Source organism: Ictidomys tridecemlineatus, chromosome 16 (assembly GCF_052094955.1).
Source record: "Ictidomys tridecemlineatus isolate mIctTri1 chromosome 16, mIctTri1.hap1, whole genome shotgun sequence".
Lineage (NCBI taxonomy): Eukaryota > Metazoa > Chordata > Mammalia > Rodentia > Sciuridae > Ictidomys > Ictidomys tridecemlineatus.
The window spans coordinates 37950019-37958924 of NC_135492.1; positions in this window are offsets into that span (position 1 = coordinate 37950019).

The window sequence follows — 8906 nt, forward strand, 5'->3', positions numbered from 1 at the left end:
CTGGAATGACAGGCGTGTGCCCCTCCCTCCCTTCCTTCCTTTTGAAATGCCTGCGGTGGCCACAGGATAACAGCCTTGCGCAGACCAAGGCCACCCTGGGTGCTCTCCCTGGTTCCCGCCAGTCCCCCTGGATCCCAGGCAATGGGATCCTGCCTCCTCCTAAAACCAGAGACCCCCTGCCCAGGTGCGCATCCTTATATCAGCTGAATACTCTGCACTTGACAAGAAAAAAAGAACAAAACAGACCGACCCTTCCTGCTTGTCTTGATGCAAATAAAGCCGATGTGTTTCCAAAGAGAGCTCTGGTCTTGTCCCCCCAATTCAGTGCTGCAAAAAGTCACATAATACAGAGAAGTCTTCTCCTTAAGAGGGGCTCAAGGGTCTCTCTCTTTAAGGAAAAACAATTTGGGTTTGATTGGGAGTCCAGGAAAGCCAATTCCAGGTTTTCCTAATTTGGTAAATAACTCCATAGACTCCAATGCACCCTGCTCCTCTCTGCCTTAGTTAACCGTGGAGGCCTCGAGGTTACCTGCCCCCTGGGGCCCCTGCACCTGCAGATGAATGCGGGGGGGGGGGGTCCTTTCTTCTCCCTGCAGCGCCCTGAAACTCCACCTTCCCACAGGCTCCAACACCTTTGGCAGCATCCAATGGGGGAGCGGTTTAGAACATTCTGGAATGTACCTAAAGACATTTCCTCATCCAGTTGCGGTGCTATCAGTTTGGTCCCATGGTCCTTTTCAGTACTTTTAAATCTTTTTCTGTTTTATTGGTTCTTGTTAGTTATACATGCCCATAGAGTCCATTTTGGTAAACTTCTCCAAACATAAAATATACCTTATTCTCCTTAGGACCCCATTCGTGTGGGTGTCATGATGGGTGGATTCACTTAGGTACTTTCATATATTTAAATAGAAACATCATGGTCCATTCATGCTACTGTCTTTCCTGTTCTTATCTCCCCTCCCTTCCTGTTACTCCCCTTTGTCTAATCTACTGAACTTCTCTTGTGCCGCCCACCTTCCTTGTGATGTAGATAACACATATCAGGGAAAACATGTGCCCTTTGCTTTTGGGGGATTGCCTTATTTTACTTTAGCATGATAATCCCCACATCCATTCATTTACTGGCCAGTGTTATGAAGTCATCCTTTTTTAAAGCTGAGTAATATTCCACCAAGTATACATACCACAATTTCTTTATCTACTCATCTGTTGGTGGGCATTTAGGCTGGCTCCCTAGCTTAGCTATTGTGAGTTGTGCTATCATGAACATGGATGTGGCTGTGTCCCTGTAGTATGCTGATTTTAAGTCCTCTGGATATATTCTGTGGAGTGGGGTTCCAGAGGGGTTGCCCCAATGTGCAGTTTCTCCAACAAGGTGTGAGCATTCCCTGTCCCCACATCCTCACCAGTTTATTGTTACTGTATTCTTGATAATTGCCATTCTGACTGGAGAGAAAGAGAAGCTCAATGAAGTTTTAACTTGCATTTCCCTAATTGCTAGATACATTGCCTTTTCATATTTATTTTTTAAAATATTTTTTCTAGTTGGAGACAGACCCAATACCAACATTTATTGGTATTTATTTATTTTTTATTTTTCTGTGGTGTTGAAGATGAAACCCAGGGACTCGCACGTGCTAGGCTAGCACTCTACAGCCGAGCCTCAGCCCCAGCCCTCATTTTCAGTATTTTTTACATTTGCTTCTCAGTACCAGCAGCCCAGGTATTTGGGGACCAGTTTTGCTGCATTTATGAAATGGGAACATTTCTCTTGAAGGAAAACTGAGAAGGTCAAGGCACATGCCCAGGATTCCAGGGATGAGCAGTACACAGTTGTCTTGTCCAGGATGAGGAGAAGATTATGTGCCTGAGAAGAGGGAAAGAGCCAGGGACCCCCTGGGGCCAGAACCCCCCTTCCCCCATGAGGGAAATGGTTAATGATTCTTGCTGTTACTTTTCTTCACCACAATGAGAGATTTTCCTGAGCCACCAGGGCCACTAGACATAGGTCCCTGGATGGAGCTCAGATTTGTCTCGAGAGGCAAGGAAAAGGGAATAACCAACCCAGTGGTTCCAAAACCAACAAGCTAGACCTTGGGCTCCTTGGGGACAAAACACTGGGTTTACCCAATAATTAACAACCCAACAGCACCCGACACCCAGTTAACAGGGAATGGAGAATGGATCAGTGGGTGTGGGGTCTGTGGGTGGCCAGCTGCAGGAGCTGTCCTCTGGGTGCATTCCTTGCATCTGGGAGGTTTTTCAACACCAAGGAGATAAACAAAGTGGTGAGAACACTGGCAAAACCCTCTGCAATATTCTAGCCAGGAAAATCCATGAGCACTTTAAGAGCATCTTCATGTTTACCCTCGGTCCAATGTGCCTCAATCAGATGCCACCATTTGACAATAGCTGTCAACATGAGACGTTTCTAACGTAAAGGTCGGGCGGCCGTCGGAGGAAGACACCACCAAGAGACTGTCTCATGCAACAGCACAGGGTTTATTGGGGACCAGCATGCCGGGGCTCAGGGCTCACTTCAATGGAGCAGAGAGCCCCGAGAGCAGCTTAAGCAGAGCTTCTGTACTTTCCTTGGAGGAAGCAGGGAGGGACGTTCATTGACGGGTCAGGGCGAGTGGGCAGTTTGCATGCAACTGGGTGAGGGGGTGCATCCTGCAGTTTGGCAGTTGGGGACAGCACGTTCCGGGAACAAGATGGGCAAACAGTTCTCAGGATTTCAACCGTGTTTGGCTAAGCATACAGGAAAAACAGGGAGTGACAAGTTCCCATTTTATTAACCTTTCACTAAAATCTGCTGCTTGCTGGACCCCGTTTGTGGATGACTACAAAAACCACAGGAGTCCATGGCTCAGTGCATAAGTGAAAAATAGAAATCGAATCGTGAGCCTTCTCTGAAGACTCCCGTCCTGAAAACACTGGCCCATCCGCAGAGGACGAGCTTTGGTAGCCCACGTCTGCAAGGCCAGGCATGTGGGAGGCTGCCACAGGAGGATGTCAAGTCGGAGGCCACAGTTGGCCTCTTAGCCAGATCCTGACTGCTGCCTTCCATCAGGACCCAGAGCGGTGGCTGGTGCCCGACTGTATTCATAAATGGATCAAATGACGTGAGTCGACAAGGGAAGCCACCAAAGATCTCACACCGTGGCTGGTCGTGGTCCCAGGGCTACGGGGGTTGGGGGTGATCCTCGGCTCCTGGGTGCTTGCAAGAGAGGATTTTAGATGAAACATACAATGGGATCAAAGTGCAGCCAAGTTTAGAATCACTATCAGGAGGGAGGGAGGAAACAGTGAGGCTCCTGTGGCATCTCCAGGCCTCCCTCCGTCTTTGCTCCTCAGGTTTATGGGAGATGCTGTGGGTGACTGCAGAGGCTGCCCAGGGACCAAGTCCTAGTTCTTCACGGGCAGGAGGAGGACATTGTGTTTGTAGGTTCCTAAGCCACATGGTCCTGTCCAGAGACACCAAGGGAAAACCCAAGTGTGTGTGTGTGTGTGTGAGAGAGAGAGAGAGAGACAGAGAGAGAGAGAGAATTTCACTGTGGTAAAACTTTTATCATGGCAGCTCCTATGAAGACAACAACAACAAGTGTTGGCGAGGATGTGGGCAAAGGCACACTCATACGCTGCTGGTGGGACTGCAAATTGGTGCAGCCAATATGGAAAGCAGCGTGGAGATTCCTTGGAAAACTGGGAATGGAACCACCATTTGACCCAGCTATCCCACTCCTGGATCAATACCCAAAGGAGTTAAAATCAGCACACTACAGGGACACAGCCACATCCATGTTTATAAAAGCAGCAAAATTCACAATAGCCAAACTGTGGAGCCAACCTAGATGCCCTTCAGTGGATGAGTGGATAAAAAATGTGGCATATATACACAGTGGAATATTACTCACCACTAAAAAAGAACAAAATCATGGCATTTGCATGTAAATGGATGGCGTTGGAGATGATAATGCTAAGTGAAGTTAGTCAATCCCCAAAAAACAAATGCCGAATGTTTTCTCTGATATAAGGAGGCTGACTCACAGTGGGGTAGGGAGGGGAGCATGGGAGGAATAGAGGAACTCTAGATAGGGCAGAGGGGAGGGAGGGGAAGGGAGGGGGCAGGGGGTTATTAATGATGGTGGTATGTGATGGACACCATTATCCAAAGTCCACGTATGAAGACAAAAATTGGTGTCAACCTACTTTATTTTTTTTAAAGAGAGAGAGAATTTTTAATATTTATTTCTTAGTTTTTGGGGGACACAACATCTGTGTTGGTATGTGGTGCTGAGGGTCGAACCCGGGCTGCACGCATGCCAGGTGAGCGCGCTACCGCTTGAGCCACATCCCCAGCCCTCGACCTACGTCATATGCAACCCGAGGTAGGAAGAATCGTGCTGTCTATGTGTAATAAGAATTGTGATGCATGCCGCTGTCATTTAGTTTGTTAAAAAATCAATAGAAAAAACTTATTGTGAAAAGTTTAAGGTGATGTTCTAAATATATAAATGCAACTCTCAAGTCACCTTGCTCGGCACTGACCAGTCCTAATTGGAGATTTTCTGGGGCCCGTAGGAAAATAGGGGCACATCATACTACCTGAGAGCACATGCCCTCTTGAGAGTGTCCCTCTGTCCCTTCCCTATGTCTTTAAATAAACTAATACCTGATAGAAACAGTACTCAGCAGGTGCACACTAGTGACAGGAGCAGGAGGTGACATGCCAAGATGCAGGACAACTCTAGGTCCCTTTGGCCCACACTGGTCTGGAACCGTTGTCACATATTTGATGGTCAGGAGCGATCATCCCGTCTCCTTGAGTTCTGGAATCTGGTCTGTGACAGTGTCCCAGAACTTGTCCCCTCCAGGGTAACACCTTGTGTGCTCACTGGCAGAGAAGAAATCACTGCTCACAGGAACCACAGGTTGTTGGCTGGGGACGGAATATGGCACTCGGACGTGGCCCAGGCTCTAGGTAAATGAGAAGTGGGGGTCTGCACAGTCGGCCAAGTTCACAGACCCCTGACCTGCACGGTCCCAGCCATCACTGTCAGTGTGTAGCTGAGTGGTAGAGCCACCAGCAGCACCGAAAACAGACAGACAGACAGACAGACAGATAGATAGACCAAGGCAGGGAGGAGCTGCATCTCTGAGAACCAATCATGTCTCACCCCATAGAGTTTCCTGATAATTTTGCACTTTAAAAATACAATCACTGGCTTATAAACGTAGCATCCACGGTTAGGCCAGGTGCTGGATATTCATGGGAAATGGAAAAAAGAGAGACCAATACTGTGTGGCCAGAAACTCGAGAAAACCTTATTCAAGGGCCATAAATCGTTTTCAAAACCAGTGAACACTTTTACCAGTTTTCTAAAAACACAAAAACAAAAACAAAAGAAGCAACTGGGCGTTCTGCTCAGAAAGGGGAATGGAATCTTCTGGAATGGAGGAGGAGTTGGAAGGCCAAGACTTCCTGAGCTTCTAAATCTCTTCTGTCCCCATTTTTTATTTTATTAACGGTGACGTCTTTTCTCTCCGTCTGCCTCCCCAAGCAATCCGTGTTTCCCCGTCTCAACATCTGCCCACCGTCCCTGTGTCCCCAGAGGTAACTTTTTCCTATTTATTTATTTCCAGCTGTTGCTGAGGATCAAACCCAGTGCCTCACAAGTACTAGGTGAGCACTCTGCCCCTGATCCCCAGCCCCAGGCCTGTAGCAAATTGTACTAGTGACCCAGAGATCAGGTAAATTATAGGAGGAGGTGAGCAGCTGTCTGCAAACTGTGTACATCAATTGATGCACTTGGCAGTGCTTTGGGGATTGCTGGCCTGGGACCAGTCGCCCACCTATGATTAATGCAAACTGCAAGACACCTCCACGGCTGAAAGCAGTCTTCACCTTTCTCCTCCCACAAACTTCTTTTTAATCTGGGTTCTCACATTTTGTCACCAAGAACTTTGAAGTGGCTTTGACTCCTTGTCCTTGGTCAGCTATCTGTTCTATTACTTGCAATCATTCACATGGAAGTGTTTCTGCAACTCTCTCTCATCCAGCACCGGCACGAACCCTTACTGGTCTTGCTTAAACTGGTGGGTGCTAAAAACAAGTCAAAAACAACTTCTCTCTCACTTCTTGGCATCAACCCTAATCATGGAAACAGTCATTATTTTTATCTTTAAGGAAAATTCACTGAGCCAGGCAGAGCGTTGCATGCCCATGATCCCAGCAACGTGGGAGGCTGAGGCAGGAGGATCGTGAGTTCAAAGTCAGCCTCAGAACTTAATCAGGACTAAGCAACCCAGGGAGACCCTGTCTCTAAATAAAGTATATATTTCTAAAAGGGGGGGCTGGGGCTGGGGCTCAGTGGTTAAGCAGCCCTGGGTTCAATCCCTGGTGTCAAGAATAATTAAATAAATAATGAGCAGAAGTGGCCACTGAAATTCCTTCTAAGAAACTTTCAAGCTCTCACAGCCTGGTATTCAGTGGAGGTTGCGAAATGTCAGCCCAGGATCGCGAGAAATATGCGCTTCTGCATGCACTACACGGTGTGAGAAGGAGGCTTAAATCCTCCCATGGATGACGACTACAGCATTTTCCTTTTGGAGAGATCAAGGGCCTCCACTGGCTCCTCCTTATGCCCAGGGACTGATACCTCATCCCTCAGATTGTGGTGGCAGTGTGTGTGTGGAGGGGGGTGACCTTGTGTTGTCAGATGAAATCAGGTTCCATCCTGGGCGCTAAGCATACACCAGACTGCCTTGGTGACACAGGAGCCATTGTTAAAGGACACTTTGGCACACGACCACACACTACTGAAACGAGGTTCCACTTCCTTCCTGGTGGACATTTTGACATTTAAATGAAGTAGAGTTGACTTCCTAGTCACTGGCACTTTCTCTTGAGGTCATTTGTGAAAGGGGTCAGAGTCTCATGGGAAATCATGTTTTCCATTAGGAGAGGGTCAAGGTGTGTCTTCCATTCTTAGGCTCCAAGTGCCAACCTACAACATGGGCACAGACAGAATGGGGTGCGTGAGTAATTGGAGAGACGTTCTCTTCTGCACAAGTGGAGCACTCTCACGACAGTCAGTCTCTCAACCAAGATGGCAACTGGACACTAACAGGAAGGTTTCCAGAAACAGTAGATCAACTGGGAAACTGCTGGGGAAGGCAGAGGCTCCTGCCCTGGAGGGCTGGGGTGGGGTGGGGGAGATGGCATCATGCTGCTCGGACACTCTGCAATTTAAAACTCATGAGCTGCTCATTCTGGAATGGTCTACAGCTTACAGAAAGGGAAACCATGGGTAAGTGGAACTATGAGAGTCAAATTGCTGTAAAACAAATACCAAGAGGCAATCTCGTGAGTGGTCAGAGAGAAACAGTTGTTCAGGTACAAGACGGCATTAGTGGGTTTCCCTGGAGAATCCAAGAAGCTGGAAGGCAGGGGGAGGACATGATGGAACTTGTTGTTTAACCATCAAAGATTTTATACCTTGCTAAACTGTGCTTCAAAAGATGAAGGGCGATTTGTGCAATTAAAGGTTTGCGGTGAGTAGACAACTCTTCCAGAAATGCCAATAGAGCCATCAAGGATAAAGGAAATGAAAAAAGACAGAACCTTGAGCCCACATAGAATAATGAGAAATAGTGGTGAATGTAGCTCAGTAGCTCAATATGGCAGCTAAATATAGCCAGTGCCATGGAGTATTTAGTTTCTAACTGTTTTCTATGTGTTTTCAAAACATAAGTGTAAAAACTTGGACTCTATATGTGTAATAAGAATTGCAATGCATTCCAATGCTGTGTATTAAAAAAATAAAATTTAAAAACAATTTTTTAAATGAGTGCAAAACAACACTTAGAAGCAAACAAACATTGATGCTGAATGACTACAAGACTCCATTCTTTTATTGCTATCAGGAAATACTTAAGGATGAGTAGTTTGTGAATAAAAAGTCATTTAGGTCAGAATTTTAGGGTCTGAGAGTCCAAGATAAAGGCATGCCATCCACTTGGCTCCTGGGGAGTACCCTCTTTGCTCTATTCCAGCACGGTGGCTGTCACCAGAGTGGGGACAAGAGGAAGAGGGAAAATCCTATGGACCAATAGGAGCCACAGAGCAGAGAGGGGCAGCCTTGAGTCTTCATAACAACTTGTTTCCTCAAAAACTCATTCCAAGAGACTAGTGTCCATTCCTCCTGAGGGTGGTGTCCCCAGTGACTGAATTAACACCCAGGAGACAGCACATTTGAAAGGTTCCCCTGCCTCAGTGCTACCATAAGGAGGACCAAGTATCCAGAACCTACGCTTGTTTGGGGACAAATGCTATCCAAGCCATAGAAGACGCATTTGGTTTATTACTATTACTTTTTTCGTGACTATTACTGCATATAGATATAATTTTTTCCAATTTTTGAAAACATAGTGATCAAGCTGGGCATGCAGCACACCTCTGTGACTCTAGAAACTCAGGAGGCTGAGGTAAGAGGACTGCAAGTTTGGGGGCGAACTGAGTGACCTATGGAGAGCCTGTCTGAGTCATCATCCTCTGGGCACAGTGGTGCAATGCTGTCGCTAACCTACTTGTGAGACTGAGGCTACGGGATCACAAGTTAGATGCTGGCTTCAGCAACTTAGCGTAACAGTGTCTGAAAATAAAATATAATAATATTAAATAGTGGCTGGGGATGTAGCCAGTGCTACACCCTTGGGCATAAGACCTAGAATCCAATCAAAATTGCTCTGCTGTCTACGTCAGATTCACTTTAGATTCCAAAACAAAGATGGGATGAGAATAGAAGTGAATATAAAAAATATAAAAATAGCAGTCAGGAGCCCGCCACAGCGGTTCAGTGACTCGGGAGGCTGAGGCAAGAGGACCAAGAGTTCAAAAC